General features: G+C 41.9%; 1 protein-coding gene across 6 annotated transcripts in view; it reads right to left on the bottom strand.

Annotated features, from left to right (window-relative positions):
- Positions 1-15577, bottom strand: part of EPN2 (epsin 2) — a 47155-nt gene extending 31578 nt beyond the window's left edge. For 3 of the 6 annotated variants that reach the window (XR_012676146.1, XM_075165478.1, XM_075165476.1), the window contains exon 1: positions 15380-15522. The gene's annotated coding sequence lies outside the window, so the exon portion shown is untranslated. Of the gene's footprint in view, positions 1-4197; positions 4308-15379 lie in introns of all 6 variants that reach the window. The other 3 variants (XM_075165474.1, XM_075165477.1, XM_075165475.1) reach the window with 2 other exon arrangements.
- Between the last annotated feature and the right edge of the window lie 2001 nt (positions 15578-17578).

Genomic DNA, 17578 nt, shown 5'->3' with positions numbered 1-17578 from the left:
ACCCAAGTCGTGCTGAAACAGCTGCTATGAGATGTTCCAATGTGTCATAAAGCCGAAGCATGTGCCTTACCTCTAAAGTGTGAATACACACAAACAGCTAGAGACCTGCTCTCCTTGCTATCAGGATGGAATGATAGAGGCAGGCGATCCTTGGGGACCTGTATTCCAGGATAAATTGGAGAACCCAGGGCCTGGAGAGTGCTTCTTGCCAGCCTGCAAAGAATCAGGCTGAGAGGAAAGCGTTGCCAGATGCTGACTAAGGAAGAAGTTCCCCCAGACAGACAGACAGACACTGACACCACACCTGCACAGAGCAAAAAGCACACGCTCAAACACAACCCCAATCCTAACAATAAGTCAGCTTCTATTTATGGCAAAGAAAAAGGATTCCCATTGCCTGACACTGTAAATTCACATCCTGGTTTTCTTGTGATAGCTCGTTATGTGTACAAATCCAAACCCACTGTGCTTTTAGAAAGTCTCATTTTCCACTAACAGGAACCAGAAATCTTTGACAAAAAAATTGAGCACAAGCCTTTATCTAAAATTCAGGAATATAATAGTCCAGAAAAAATGACAGCAAAGACATTTTTCTTATACAGGATCCCACACTGCTAGAGAAATTTTCAAACTTAGTTAATTCTCTTTCACATTTTTTTTTCACCCTATTCATAAATAATTCTCACAGAACAACTGGATGACCAGAGGATATCATTATACTGCCTACAGTATAATATCCTACTGTAATACAAACATTGTTCCCAACAGGAAGAGGGGCAACTGTACATTGCGGTCACTTGGAGAAGAGTACTAAGAGAAGCAAAGCAGCTTGGCACTATACATAAAAGCCAACAAGTAGCACACTTATTAGCTCTCTTTTGCTATTGTACAGCAGAGAAAACAGCAATTCATGTGAATAAAACAGTAAAATGAAGACACTGAAATTACCATCAATGCCCTTCCTCAACCTTCAAAATTATTTAGGAAATGAGTTACAAATACAGATTGGCAAATGGTTTGAAGAACAGGGCTAACTCCAGAAGAAAGGTTTAATGTCCATTTTTCACAGCTTAAATGCTTGTCTTCTTCAGTGTAATTTCTGAGAAGAGGAAATGGTTCAAAATTAAAAGTTTTGGAAGCTTTCCACTCCCTTTTACAAATGAGAGAACAAGGTCAGCTTTCACAGACAGCAGGTGGCCAAATTATTTCTTTATTTAAAGAGTTAATGCTGAAAGATAATTCTCCTTCAAATTTATGCATATTCATGAACCCCAAGGTTAGAGTCTACGCTGATTTTAGTCATGCCTCAGACTCACACAGAAAACCAACTCCAGCTTGTATGGCCATTTAGTCGTAAAATAGATTTACAGACACAAATTTGTTAAGTTTTGTCTGTAACACCTTTTCTTACTACGTATCTCCTTAAATTACCAGGGCAGTATTTGAGCTCAACGGAGAGCTTATTTCATTACTCGCAGAGTCTACAGAAAGACGGAGCAAGGAGCAGAAATCTAACTTTCATCTCGCAGCCGAGAACACGGCAGCACTACCTGGCCACTTTACTTTGGGACCCGCCAAGCCAGAGTTGCTGGTGCTTTGACGTTCACAGTTACATTTGACTGTGCAGCCCCTAACGCAGCTGGAATTATTGACAGCATGGGAAGCAGCTGCAAATATGCTCTGAAGTGCTGCGAAAGGGGACAGCCTCTGTAAGAGCCATGCAGATCACCACAAACGATCCAAATCCGACCTACATGAGAGATCTAATTTTAGGATTACAAGCTTTGACAACATCTCTTTAAAAATAACACATTCCTCCTTCTATGGCTGGGTCAAGTGTCATCGACAGTACTACCTGCATTTTACGCAGCAGATCTCAGTTTATTTTTCACTAGTAATACAGCAAGTACCAGGTGTGTAATGAATAGCAGAATATTGCAGAATTATAACACAGCATAAGGTCAAGCCATTACACACTGAACCAGAAATTCTAAATGCAAATTAATCCAACACGGCAGTGAAAATACCAACCCAAACTCTCAAAAGGAATTTGTTCTTGGAGGATTACCTACTTGAATGAAAGCACTTCGTCTTTTATTCTCACAAATAGAGAAGAAAAAAAAAATAATCACCCAATGTGTGCCTTAAAAAAAAGGTAACAATCTGCAATAAATTCAGTTTACCAGGTATATTTGAGTAGCATTTTCAACTGGATTAAGGACAGTGGGACACATTTCTCTCCTTCCACATTTTCACTTTGTGAGGATGTGTCTTAGAATCCATCATTAATTAGAAAAGTCCAGGCTTGTCACTTAGGCTGCTTACTGTGTGACAGGCAACTGCCAAAGGGAAGCCATTATATCTTTTCTCCCCACAGCTCAGAGCCCTCATAGATCAGCCTGAACACAGGAGGAACTGCAAATAATACAACCTAAAAGCCTGCAAGACCACAAAATATTAGCTACGTTGTTTAAGCCACAGGGTTTTCTTACACAATTGCAATTTTTAAAATTAAAAACTGACAAGAGCTACTATATCCACATATATCTGTGCTGATACATCAGACTTGATATTTTGAGAAGGTACCTGCTACTTACAATTACCCAATGATTTCATTATCTAAATTCAGTTTGCACTTTATTACTATGAAGCAGACGTCACCATTTCTCCTATCCACCTACACACCACAGACATGCAACCACATTAATAAATTCAGTAGGCCAAAAGCAAATGCTCATCATGACAAAGATCAGGGGAAAAAAACCAGTTTAACTCTCCATGTTACTACTGCTAGAAGACTAATTAATACTTTTAGTTTACGACATGAATTTCTAATAAAAAGGATTGTTCAAGGAACAGTGCAAGACCTGCAAAGCCGTACCTGTCCATACATCCAAAACACTACTATTTTCTTCAGTTAAAATTGTTAAGAGTACTGGCTGCTAGCACGAACTACCAGCCTGTAAAGAAAATGGAGATTGATTTAATATCCTACCTACATTCATCGATGTCCATCCATGGCATAAAACTTCAAGTGCCATCCCTCACAGCCACCATACTTGCATACTCATCTTGAAAAGTCAACACATGGTCTTAATTCAGCTATCATAACTGGTAACATAAGGCTACTTTAACCCTCAGAAATTAAGCTACATGCAGTTGTATGCTCATGACTAATTAAGTGGCTATAAAATTGTAAAGCAGGAAACATATATCCTAAAATCCTCTATGCACCCTGCTGGAGGAACGTTTTGGCCAAAAACCAGGGTTTTACACTAGGCTCTACTGTTCAGCAGTCAGGCTCAGAGAGGACCTGAGGATGTGGCTTCACGTTACACTTTATTCTCAGCTGGCTGAGGGCTGCTACTGAAGGCAGCGTCCTGCTCCTACCAGCTCTGCCATCACATGCCACCTCCTTGCCCCTCACGCCAGATCTCGAGATAGAATCGGTTCAGTGAGCTGGTCTGACAAACCGGGGGAGGCGGAGGGGGAGATGGATAGCTGGGTTTTCTGACAGATCAGGTCACCAAACCAATTAATCCCAAGGTCACTCTAATTATTTTGAAATACACCACAAACAGAGGAAGTAACATTCATTTCAACAGCAATCTACAGTTACCTTTCACAAGGCAAAATGTAAAGCTGCACCTTGAAAGCTCAAATTGGTGGTAAAGTTAAAGATGATGGTTTAGACTTGGGGCTTGCCTTCAGCAGGTAACAGTGCAAGAACTGCAAACTGCGTTTTCTGGGAAATTGCCTTTTACTACCTAGCTGCTAGTAACAGTAAGACTCACATTCACTCTGTTTCATATTGAAAACAGCCACAGAAAAGAAGAAAATTCAGTCCTCTACTCTTTCAAAATTGGCTAACATCTTAAAATCTTGGCCCTGCCCTTTTTACACACAGATTTTATCTCTCTGTCCTGCAACACTTGCTGTTCAGCTTTCTCTCCTATTCCTCCGTATCTTTTATCTTTTCATACTGTACACACCACACAGTTTCCAAAATCTTTTCCAAACAACCCTACCACTTCTCTCTCTTCCTAACAGAGCTGTCTAACATACCTAGCATCACCACCTCATCAGGAAAAGCAATTCCATCCAAAGGAGCGCTGCCAGGCAGAAAGTATGCAGCCAGAGAAGATGACACAACAACCCTGCCATCAGCAGCCTGGATTTAGACTGAGTTACGCTTACCATGAAACAGCACTCAAAAATACTGCTAGTCACTTTGGTCTACTTCTGTGCTGCCCCAGTTCCTGATTTTGAGCTATATTCTTAAGTTCATCTTTGATGGAAGTGAATCACTAAAAGACAAAAAAAAACAAAAAAAAATCAGCACATTTGATATACAGATTTTTCCTTATTACGTTACTTAAAACTTTCCAATTCCTTCATCCAGGGACTAATGAGAATCATCCTTATTCACAAAAGCAAAGATTTGTTATTATTATTTTGTTGATTTTTGTGGGATTAGGAAAAAAAATCTGGCTTGAAGACGCCAGTGAATCCCACATTCTCCCATGCAGATATACAGAAATTTTCAGCTGTCATCGTAACAATTCCTCAAGTTTTCTGGACCTATCCTTCAGGAGTAATATTCTACCTACTCTCTTATCTATTCTGGATATTTAGACAGAAAATTATTTGAGTGGGAGTTAGCTTGCTCTTCTCAAAGAGGATGACAAAGACTTGTCACTAAAAAGCATCTGTGCCTGTTCCTTTATTAAAGGTCATTTTCTTCCAGTCGGCTCTTGCAGAGAACATGTTATGCCCTTTCAGCTTTGATACTCTGCAGCCAGCAACTCTGTGTATGTCCTCAGGACTCCATATACCCTGTAAGGAGTCCAAATGTAAAAGACAATACCTACCATGTGTAATCCAAAACTCAAGCCTCTGATATTTCTGAAGCAGCTGATTATAGCTTGAGACATGTAAAAAAGATAAAAAATGTAAGCAAATCCCCTGTGTAGTACTACTGCTATCTGTACCTCCCATAGCTGCCCGGTATCCCTGCACTGTTGATTATTTTTTTAACCACTGTTTTAAGGTAAGTCATTAAAAGCATTCTCTCTCTTTGGATTTATAAACAGAACAAGAAAGTGACTTAAAAACTCACCCACTCCAGACCATTGCATCTAATTCAAATGCACAGAAGAAATTCTAGCCCATTAACATCCATCAGCTAACAGAAGGGTAGTGAATTCATCAATATTGCTAAAATGCGTGGATACGGTATCATGCTGAATCATTTAGTAACTACATTTGCAGCAAGAAGACTCAAACAACCCGCCTTACACTGTCAGCAACCATCTTCCTTAAGGAGGAAAAATGAATGTATTAAGACCTCAATTTTGGTATCCCTCCTGATGAGGTTGGTAGTGTCTCTACACACCAGTATTTGCATGCCAATCAAATAATGTCTGATGTTGCTCCCCCCGGACATCATCTTCCTTAGCCAAGCCACTTGCACACTTGCAAAAGCTTTCATTGCTCATTTTTCTGCAAACGACATAAGGACCCAGCTTTTCCCTGCTTGTTAATGTCCAGGTCAAATATGTTAAGTCTTAAATTGAGTTTTCAATTTGCAAAGAAAAAAAATTTAAAAAAACACGCCACAAAAACCCCACATGTTCCCTGAACACCAGGCTACTGCAATTGTTACAGTGCCAGAGACTTGACTCCAATTTTTTCTTTGCTATCTATTTACGAAGCTATGGAGGAACCACCTTCTTCCTCCAGCAAGAAGTCTTCCTAACAGTGAAAAGTTCTAAACATAAGAAAAGCTAAAAACCACCAAAATCAAATCAGTCTTAGGAGAAAATAATTTACAAACTAACATGAAAGTGTCATTACCAAAAAAAGCCTACACCTGTGGCTGGGACTACAGGCAAGAGTATCATGGGGTAAAAGGGGAGGGAAGAAACAATATTATGGAGTACAACGGTATTAAGTTACCATTCTCATAACAGCAAAAGGAAAAAGTATTTATTCTTTAAAAAAAAAAAATCAGATCTAATAATGTAAAGAAACAAAATTATCCTTAAAGTGTAGATTAGAAACTACTTTGCTTGTTTTGCCTTGTTTGGGTATGCCCAGTCTGATCTTCTCTGGTTCACTGCAGTTTTAAAAATGATAGTAAGTACCTTGCACTTCTGTTTACACTTTCAGTTATAATGGTATCTACTCTACGTCCAAGAATAAAAAGGTTTTTGTTAAGGTAGCCTTTATAAACCGAGTTCAATTAATTCAACTCTCAATACCTTAGCTTCCTTAATATAGATAATGTCTTAGAATACATACACTTACACATGTGTCTACATATCCTTAACTCCCACGGCTTAATTCAATTAATACTATTAAATCTTTAATGCTTAGCTTCAAAGGCTTTTTTTAATTTTTAATAGCTCTTATAGGTTAGGATGAATGTTTTAAGTCTTTCTACTATATTTTAAATAAACTCCTCTTTTCTTTCCACTTTGATGTTTGCCTTTCTGACAACCATATACTCTGTGAAGCTCCTGGAACTCTGTTTTCTGTGAAATGATGACATTACAAACTCAAAAAGATATGTTAATCACTGAGCTGTAAATCAGGGATTTTTTTCCTCTCACCTGCCCTCTGGGCTGGGAGTTGGCAATAGAACCACTTTAATCAAAACAATGTAGAAACCCATGAGGAGAGAGGATGCAACCAGGAGGGAGGGGGCTCTTATTTGCATCTGTTTAGCATGCAAGCAGCAGGCGGAGCTTAATTCTCTTTTACTCTGGTTTCCCATGAAAGGAGAAAATGCACAAGTCACCATAGTTTATTAAAATAGTTGAAATAGGAGTTTTGACAAAAGACTACTCTGGCTTCAGGGAAGCACAAGCCTCGTGGCATTTAAAGACACATCCGTTTCACACGTTTGACAGGCACTGAATGGGGTTTTAATTGTAAAGCTTTGCCTGTACCAACACAGCATTACCATTATAGATTTGATCAGCTAAAGCGCCGGTTTATATACACATGCATCTACACAGACAGACACACATATGTATGTAATTTACCAGTCCTGCTACCTGGTAAAAGTTCCACTGTGAGCACGTTGTGCTAATACCAAGGCAACTTACACCAGCATGTTTCTCCCCTTCTCTTACTCTCACTACCTCAAGACCCCTACTCATCTTCCACTGCTCAATTTCTAAACTTTGAATTTGTGAGACAAAAGAGGCAAAGTTTTGATGGCATATTTCAGGCCTTTCTATAAAGCATAAACTAAAAAAAAGAAAAAAAAGAAAAACAAGCACAGACTTTCCTCCTCCTTTAAAGTTTATTTTTCTTCTGAATAAGAAAAAGAAATCCTTTCTTAAAATAAAACTAAAAATCAGCATTTCCAGAGACAGGAAAAGGCACTACGGTACTATATACCCTACCCAAGCTGACAAAAAAAAAAAAAAAAAAGAAGATTAAAAATCTGGCTCCGTCCCAAGGCATCCAGACACAATTCTGTGCCGGCACGTACATAACAAAAATATTTCTGCATTCAGGATGTTCAAGCATGTTTCTTGCATTTACACCTGGAAAGCTAACTACTAAAAAATGATGTGCCGTGTTTGGCATCGACTGCAAGGGAATGACCAGTCCCAGATCAACAGATCCCTCACAGGTTCAAAGCGAAGTACGTGCTCACATACTTTGCTTGATCTAGCCCATAAACTGCAGAACAGAAAACCCCTCATAAAGCATACTAAAAACAGTATAATGAAGACAACCTACAAAACTATCCTGCTGTTCTTCACCTCTTCAACATTTCAGCAGCCTGCAGTGTAAGCAGAGAGTTCCCACCACGCAGAGCACTCCCCAGTATTACGTATCTTCAGTTGTATAACATGTTCTGTCTTTTAAAGCCGATGTAAACACTCTCTTGGAGGCATCATATGTTCGTATTATTGTGAAATTAAATATATGCAGACACTATTAGTTGGCAGATAGACACCAAAATGTCAATTCTACTATTCAGTGTGCTTAAACCAGCAGGCTAGGCAAAAGGAGATTATTCACTAGGTAGTCAAACGTAAAAAAAAGCCAGACATTTCAGTCTGTCTCAGTGTTTCACAAAGGGGTCAGCGATTTGTAAATTTTAAATGCAACACTTAAGCAGTTTTGCAGACTAAAAAAACCCTGACATCCTTTGATGATATACCCCTGTGCTTCCCTGCAATAAAACAGTTTAAAAGTGATTTTGCTGTCACACAAGCTTTTATACTTCAGCTTCTCTAAAATTTAAGAATTCTGAAAGCCAATTAAAACCAATTATAAGCATTCCTGTATTTTACTTCCTTACTAAATCTTCCCAAGAGAATCAGTAAATATATAAACACAAATATCTTTCAGAGGAGTCACCCAGGTACCAATCTTAAAATCTTCACAAAGCAGTTGCTTTGCTGAAAAAGTATAAAAAACGTGGGCTGCATAATTATAGTCCGGTGTAATGACCGTCTTCCTGTTCATCTGAGTAGCATGTAGAAATTTCTACTTTAAAAATATACACAAGAAAGTTGTAGAGATTCTCAAAAACTACAATTACAATATTAAATATTGATTTCTGATCTGCATTTGCATACTTCTAAGAAAAGTACTTGGTGTCACCTATGCTATTTATCTAAAAATATTCCAACAGAGGCATTATCTTTACTTTCTGAGAAACACTCTCCTAAATTGGTAGACAAAGTTTAACTTAATGAACTCTGCTCAACAACAGTAGCAAAAAAATAGTAACGCTTCTCATCAGTAATAAGCATTCCAAGCCCTTAAAAAAAATATTTAAAAAAAAAATCACTGCAAGAAGCATAGTATTACACAAAGCAATCATAAAACCATGCAATAAGCCAGTATGGGTTCAGAAGGCAAATATTTCATTAGATAACAAAACAGATGCCCATCTTATGCTTTCAAATGGTCATTATAGAAAGAGGCTTTTATCAAATGATGAAATACCTGGGCAGGGGCATTTTAAAGATTCACCAGATCCTCCCTGGATCTGAATCCTGCTGGAAATGCACGATTCAGATCTCTCTCTAAACAGACATTACTATTCACATTCTAGCAATGTCACAAAATGGTAGGGTGTTTCACTGATTAATTAGCTAACTGAATAATTAAAAACATTAAATTTCTGTTTTTCAAATAATAATTCAACTGCTTTCTTTTACATATACCACATGACAGAGTACATTCTGCTTGACCATCCATCAGAGAACAGGCAGGCATGTTAAAATAGTTCTATTCAGAACCGAAGGATAAGGATTAATTTATGATCTTAAATTTTGGCCGATTTCTTAGGGTTAGATCAAACATCTATGCCTTACTGCTGTTGTCACAAGCCTCATCCCTGTCCAAACAGAGCTGAAAGTTAGTAGAAAGGCAGTTGCAGCAGGAATTGGGTCAACAGATTTGGCTGAAGAAATCCTCACTGCTAAAAGAAAAAAATAAATAAAAATCAGGAGAGTGACAAAACTAAAATGCTGCTTGAGGCCTCTTCACCCAGTTAGCAACACACAACCAGTCACTTGAGAACAGGTTTCCTATCTACAAGGAAAGATGTTTGAGGGAGTCTTTCGTGCCTGCGTCTCAGGGGAGGAAGTTGCCTTTAAAAATACTTTGTTGTGCCTTTCCCTAAGGAATATTAGAACTGTATATATCAGTTATTTTAGTGGCTTTTGTCCAGGAGGTCCTACAAACAAAGGTCTTCTGCGTGAACTGTACAACCCTTACACCAGTGAGCAATCACTCATGCGATTAGTCCCAATGAAGTCAGAAGAACTGTCTGAGAAAGAAATTGCTTGCCAACCTAAGAGTTGCACAATCAGAAAAGAAAAATTATAACAAAAACACGGAGGGGGATAAATTGCATCTGACAAAAACTACAATCAAGAAATAGCTGGTGACAGATTGTTATTTAAGTACAAGGAAGTGATTTAAACAGTCAGGAGCAGTTGTAATAAGATTATACGATTCTCTATTAAGATTCTTAAAATGTCTTTGTTCTAGCAAAGCTATGAAAAGACCATTGCCCTTGTAAAGGTTCAGAAACTACTAAATTGATGTTAAGTCTAGAAATTAACATGATTTCAAAGCGAGCAAAGAAAAAACTGTAAAAGAACATCCCTGACATCGTTGGTCCCTTTGTTGCCCATGCTGACACTTTTAACTAGCATAGGTACAACGTATACCGTAGCATATCTCAGTGGCAAAACTCAACCAAAGAGAACAGACCCAACAAACAGAAGTACAGAGCTTGCTCTGCTTGGGTTTCTGCTTTTTAAATAATGAAAATTAGCAGTTTGATTTTAGAAGACATTACATTATGTAAGCGACATCTTCAGAACTGCAGGAAAGTCTCTATAAGGTTATACTGCAGGGAGATTAAATCAATGTCTGGCTGTTGAATTTCTCTAGAGAAACAGATGTGGCATTTTAGCCATGACCCACAGACTCCACCGTCTATCTTTAAGTAGTCACTTCTAGAATGACAGGCCCAAAAATTGGCCATAACTAGCGCTACATTGAAAAACAAACAAGGCAAGTGAGTCTTCTGATCTCTATCTTGAAGGATGGACATAAAACATCTCTAGGTAAGGTGCCTGGCATGCTTTTAAACTAACAAGCAGCTTTGAAATTTAAAAAAAAAAAAATTACTTCATTTGTAAAAGTATTGTTCATTAAGTGCCACACTATAGGCGTAAAAGAGTAAATTATTTCCAGATTAATATTTTACCATAAGGGATAAGAACAGAGATTTCCATTGAAAAAGAACATCCACCAAAACATTGGGTCTAAAGGTGAGCCATAGGAACATGTATGTGACCCGACCGCAGAGAGGAACCAGGACTGCTATTCAAATAAGCACTAAAACAGATGTATACATGTGCAAAGTACAAGGTAATTATGAGGGCAAGAAAGTAGGAGGAGATAGAAAGAAGTCTAAAAGACAAAAGACAGGTTTGTACCATGTCTACAGAAGCAGATTGCATTCAAATGTTCTCCTGTCTGGGTCACTCTCCAAAACTATTCTACTTCTCATGCCTTGCACATTTAGTATTTATTATACAGTTACATGACAGAAGACTCAGCAACTGTAGACAACATTAATAAAACAGCACTTGGAGGAAAGACAGGAGCAGTTAACGTGGAAGAAAACTGCAGAGGTCTCACGCAAAAATTTCAACTAATTACTTTAGGCAGCTCAGGGAGCTATACTCCTAACCGTGGAAGGAGAACTATTCCTTGAAAATAAGTTGTATGCATCAGGACAACGAAACATCCTGAGTTTGAGATTCTTTAGAACTTTACCCAGCCACCTCCACCATAAAACTTATGTAAGGAGAGCCTCCAACGCAGAGATGTATCCAGTTCTGGGCTGGGACTGGTTTTACCCAGTCATATGCTAGAGCCAGAGCTGGGCTCACGCTGCCAGTGGGGACCTGTTCCTGCCTGAGCTCTCCTCCGCTCTGCACTCATGTTTCCCCACCTGGAAAGAGCTGGCTTTTTCAAGTCGGCGCGCAAGCCAAGGCACAGGCAGTGTGAACAGACCAAATCTGACCTTGAGCGCAAGCTCAAGGCACTAGTTAGAGGCATTTATGTTAACAGCCCTGAGTGACATGAAAACAGATATACCCACTATTAACAATTAACACGGTACAGGCCATCAGTTCCGAGATCAATTTTTAAGTTCAATTTTTGTAACAATACCAAAAAAATTGAGGTAAAAATAATCTATACAGAAGAAAAGCATTTCACTAAGCATAGTGATTCAAAGTAGTATTTCCATACAAAAATGCACAATAGTGAATTACAAACGAAATTCTGGTAAACACCTCCAGTTGCCAGTAACATTGCAATTAGAAAACACAAAATACTTGATAATACTAATTAGAAAATTAGTATAAATTCATACAAACTTCACTATTAGATATTTACACTGAGAACATACATACTACAGTTTGAAGGAACTCAATCTCATTCATTTAAGCTACTCTCTCCTTAAAAACTGCCTACCAACCTCTAGTTACCTACAAAACACACCTTAGAACTGTTTGATCCAACTGTTTTGCCTTTTATCAATACTTTGGAGCATTGTCATAAAATCAACCAAATCCCAAACTTGAAAACCAAAGACAAAACTGTTATTTGCAAAATGATAAATACGCAATACCAGCTTTTCTGTAGCTTTCTACCACCTGCACCACTCACCAAGAGCCTCAACTGTGACAACCACCTAGTTCTAGATTCATCCTGAAGCTTACAGTCTCTGAATTCACTTATTCTGACATACAAGCATTCTAAATTTCCACACACACACAGAGAACAGGAAAGTAATCCTGTAACAGCCACCTAAACTGATTAATTCTAGGACTTTTTATGGTCTACTATTCAGCACGTACCAGTTTGTAACCAAACCGAAGTATACCAATGCTAGCGGAGCTACAATTCGACCTAGCAGGTTTTATTCTAGAGAACAGCATACATGTTGTTCTCCTCCACCGTGTCTCATGCCTTCTTAATGAGCAGCCAGCTTACTGAAATACACAAAAATAAACCTGCTGTTCTTTGAAGCACTTAAGGCAGCAGGATACTGGTACGTTTTGATACTTTCCCTGCACAGATCAGAGCAAGGCAAAGTGGAAAAAGAACATTACAGACGTTCATACAAACCAGGCACCTTTCATTTTCTATTAGCAAGATCCCAAGAGACAATTTAGCACTCTGCAAATATGGCACTGGAAGACTGGAAAGTTGCTTCCTGAGTACCAGTCATTAAATAAAGATTTTAGAATAACTTATATTCTTCTAGACCAGACAAAACCAATAGCCATTTCCCCATCCTACGTACGAGACCTAAGAAAAGCAAGATCATGAATACCATAATTACACTGTAATATACTTCTCCTAAAACAGATTATAATTTAACGATTTCTCTCTCACAAAAAAAAAAACACCAACCAAAAAAAACAAAACACCAATTTCTGTATCAAGAAAGACTATCAGCATTTTTATGAAGTAACAAATTAGGCCTTTGGCATTTCACAGCAGCGATCCAAGATTTGAGGCTTCTTAAAAGCTCCAAGTTTTAAAGCAATCAAATGGCTGACAGCTGGAACAAAATTAGCATGATTAACCAGTTATGTAAATAATGATGTGGTCAGGAGAAGCTGGATTCATTTATGCTCATTCCATTACACAGCACTGCTTGCACTGGACATTAGATGTTTGTCAACTATTCATTAAAAATGACTGTAGGAATAATGGACGTGAAAAACAACATGAACATTACCATCCAGGCTACCTGACAGCCAGGTCTCGGATATCTCTTCTCCTATTAGGACAGGACCACCAGGTAACTCGCAGGTAGGACTTTTCTTGCCCAAATATTATCCAATGCTACTTAGCTCCTACCTAGGGAACAGGTCAATTATCCTTTTCTAAAGAGAGAGGTCCATCCTGTTAGTATCTCATTATATTTCATTTCTTAAAGGCAGATATTAGTTTTCATTTGTCAGCACATGTAAAAGTCAAGCTACCGTGTGGGAGAACCGTTGTCACAGTGGGATGATGTCACATAGTTACTTTATGGCATCAAGGAAGTTACAATCAGCACCCCCAAGTCAAACTTCCTGAAGCAGAACTTGCAGTCAATTCGGCCTTATCAGAATTCGTCTTCAGGAATGCATACTCATGGTTAATTTGTATTTGATATTTTTTGATAACATAGTTAAATATTTAATACATGGAAGATTACCTCTGAAACTTTATCTAGCTAGTTTACCATTACCTCGAGTTTATAAAAGAAAATTTATCAAAAGTTTTGATTCTTCACAATAAAACACTATATATGAGTTTGTTCAAAAATAATGCATCCAAGAATCAGCCAAGACAAACATATATAGAAGTACTTCCTAAATAGGCTGTATTTTGCTAAAGGTATCATCACAATATATTTATATTTTTAATCAAAAATCATTCTAACATCCCATATTTTACATCCTAAGAATCCAATTTTCTATGACCTTGCCTCGCACAAAACACAGCCATACACTGGAATTACGCAAGAGTTCCATATTACCATAAAACATGTATTTCAGTGGGGAGAATAATAAAACTCAATCTTGTGGCCTGATTTGCATTTTGAACTCCTAAAGTCAGCCTCTACAGTCCATAACATCCGCAACACAGCTGAACAAGTATGTTAGGCCTCCTGTTGAAAATGTATGTACATAATTCAGGATATTTTTTTAGTAGATTAAGAAAAAGAAACATGTCCAATTCATGTAAATCTTAAATATAACTTAGCTTTTCAGATCAGTGATGATGCCATACTTAAGGAGGGGGAGGGGGGAAGCATTACATGCCCCTTGGCCAAACAGAACTGAGACCAAATGTTATCAATATGCCTTATAGCTTTAAAATAGGAAACTTCCATTGTGCGTAGCCTGTGATAATTCTTGTTTCAATATACTTCACAACAACAATAATGTTTAATATAATGCAGCACACTGACTACCCAAGACCAAGCTGTAGCATCAAAGGTACTGCAGGTAAAGATGGGGGGGGGAGAATATAAAAAATAAACCCCTAAAAAATAATTAAAAGCACTTGTACACAGCTTCCAAACCGGCTGTATTACTGAAAAAATAAATCCCACACCACGATTAAGGTCAATAACGCAGAGGCGAGGTGACGGACACCGCGAACCAAACGCCCCCGCCACGGCCCGCCGCCGGGAAGCCCCCCCGCCGGGGCAGGCCGCCGCCATCCCCCGCAGCCCCAGCCCAGGTGGCTTCCAGGGACGCGGCCGGCCCCATCGGCCGGCACGGGAAGCCAGGCCCAAACTTTCGGCCGGCGGCGAAAGCCCTTCCGGCGGCTGCCGGCCCTAAGCGGGACGGAGCCCGCACCCCGAGAGACGAAGGGCCGGGGCGATCGTGTCCCCCCCACATACCGCCGGCAGCACCGACCCGGCGGGTCCCGGAGGCGCGCTCCCTGCTCTCGCGGCCCCGCCGCCGGGCTGCCATGATGGGCAGTAACTGTTGCTGCCCACCCTATGGAGACAACAAAGGCCACCCCGGCTCCCCGCCGGGGCTGCCCCGCCGTCGTCCCCCCCTCATCGGCGCCCCCCGCCCCGCCCCACCTGCCCCGGCCCCGCGGCCCTCAGCCGCCGCCCCAGCCCCGCAGCCGGCCGGCGGGCCCGCTCCCTCCCCACAGGGAGGCCCGGAGCCCCGGGGGGCCCTTCCCGCGCCCACCCCGCACCCCGCTGCTGAGGGGAAAGGCGGGGGGAGGCTCTTCCGCCGCCGCCGTCGGTCCGCCCGTCCCGCCCCAAGCACCCCGCGGCTCCCAGACTGACCTGGCTTTGCGTGCGGAGGGTGCGGGAGGAGCGGGGAAGGGGCCGCGGGAGGCGCGGAGGGGGTGTCCCGGTGCCCGGCCGCCGCCGCCGCCTCTGGCTGGGTTTGACACCCACACGCACCATCCAACATGGCGGCGGCCGGGGGGAGGCGGCGGAGGAGGCGGAACCGGCGGCCGCGCGCGTCCCCGAGGCGCGTCCCCGGCGCGGGCGCGGCGAGGCGAAGGGCGGGGGGCGAACGGCGGCCTCCGCCTCCGGCCGGGCCACTGCCCGCCGCGGGGGTAGGGCGCCGTCCCCTCCCTCCTCACATGGCCTCCGCCGGCCATGGCGGGTGGCTGCCGGGTCTCCTCACAGACAGGCCCGCCGCTCCCTCGGCCCTGCTGGCCGAGGAGGGTTGGGGGTAGGCGCCAGTGAGGAATAAGGCAGGATCAGCCGCCGGGCAGCACCCCGGGAGAGGGCCCGGCTCCTGCTCGGGCCCGTTGCCACATCTGAGGGAAGGAAAACGCTTGGGAAGTCGAGGGGGGCCCCCTCCTCGCTCTCCTCTCCAAGGGGAAACCGATTTCGGGGTGGGGAAGCCCTGCTTTGCAGGCAGAGGGGATCCCCCAAAAAGCAGGGCCCCGGGTGGGCTGCTAGGCCCCAAAGCGGCTCCCATCGCCTCACACGGTGCGGTTACGGCACCTTTCCCCCTCCCGCCAAAGACGCCAACATGAAATAACAGCATTTATGGATCGGGGGACGCTTCGGGATGGCAAGAGGGACCTTTCTGGTGGCCACATGTGGTGATCAGAAGGGGAGCTCGGTGGAGACGCGCAGGCATGAACTCGGCAGGAGGAGCCGGGCAGTCTGGGTGGGTTGGAGCACACGTCCTTCCCCTCTGGGGATAATGACTAAACCTGTGTCCGGGATCGCAGGTTGGAGGAGGTTAGTGGTCTCATTGTAGTTCTCCCTGAATATATTTGTTCCCATCGTAAAACCGTGAGACAATTCAAGGAAACGGGACATGGCTGTTCGGGAGACGGTCGGGGTTGGTGCAGGTCAGGGGAGAAGCTGGCTCGCAGGACTCTGCTCATCTTACAGCTGGCTCCGGGTAGTGCTACTGGTCATTTAAAACCCAAATTCTTGAGGAATGTTGCCTTACTAAAGCATAACAGAACAAAGTGAAATCAGAGCAAAATCCAGTTTATAAGGTATTGCTTTTCAAGTGAGAGGAAGGTCAGGCCAAGTGCTGCAAACTTACGGCCCAGCCCTTTCTCCTGCAGAGTCAGTAGCAAAATTCCTGCTGACCTCAATAAGAGATGGATCGAGGTTTAAATACAGAAGAACGGGGACTGCAGTGAAACACGAAGTAAGCTGCATTAAAAGCAACTTGTTTAGAAATGCTGCAAGTTCAAATGCTTTGAATACCATCTGGTAGCTGGGAAGCCAAGTCTTCTGCAGCTAGCTGCGATGCTGGCTTAGCTGTTAACCTTGAGCTAGGAGAGCTAGGCAGAATTAAATTCTGGGTGAAAAAAATACAGGATCGGCACGCATCTGATACTATCAGCAGGAACTGAAAGAATACTTCCCTCTTTTCTTCTTTAGAGGAAAACGGCAATGATGGAAACCTAATGTTTCTGTGCGTGTTCATTAATCTTAATGATTAGGTGCTGACAGCTCTAAAGGACGAGAAGAAAGCTCTTGGTTAAAATAAAATGGGAAGAACAAGATTGTTCCTGCTGCCTTCTCTCCTGCCTGCCTGCCTTTCTTCCAGATCTGGGCAGACAACTCTCCGAAGCAGGAGGCAGCTTCCTCTCTTTCCAGCTCCATCCCAGGTGTCTCTGTCTACAGCATAAGTGTTCGAATCAACGAGCTCCTACAGCTGTATCAACAAAACTGTATTTTCTGTCAACCAGATCAAACCACTCAGTGCAAGCAAAACAAGCCAGCCAAGTAAAATTACACTTTTTTATTACACCCATTATTAAGGCATTATACATTTTATTAATGTCTTAAATCGCAGTGTTCCTGCTACACTGGTCAGGTACCTGATTGATACAGCTGCACCAGCAGAGATTTGCCCAGGCTGCCCAGGACGATCCCTTCTGGTGGTCCCTGGGGACATCCCCAGTGAGAGGGGACTCATGGCAGTGGATCTATGGCCGTTGTTTCATATTAGCAACAGGAGGTCACTGCTATTTGTCCTGTGATTTTAAACCCAGGAGC

The sequence above is a fragment of the Calonectris borealis genome, chromosome 16 (assembly GCF_964195595.1).
Source record: "Calonectris borealis chromosome 16, bCalBor7.hap1.2, whole genome shotgun sequence".
Classification (NCBI taxonomy): Eukaryota; Metazoa; Chordata; class Aves; order Procellariiformes; family Procellariidae; genus Calonectris; species Calonectris borealis.
The sequence above is the reverse complement of the archived record's forward strand: the minus strand, read 5'-3'. Positions and strand labels throughout refer to the sequence as shown.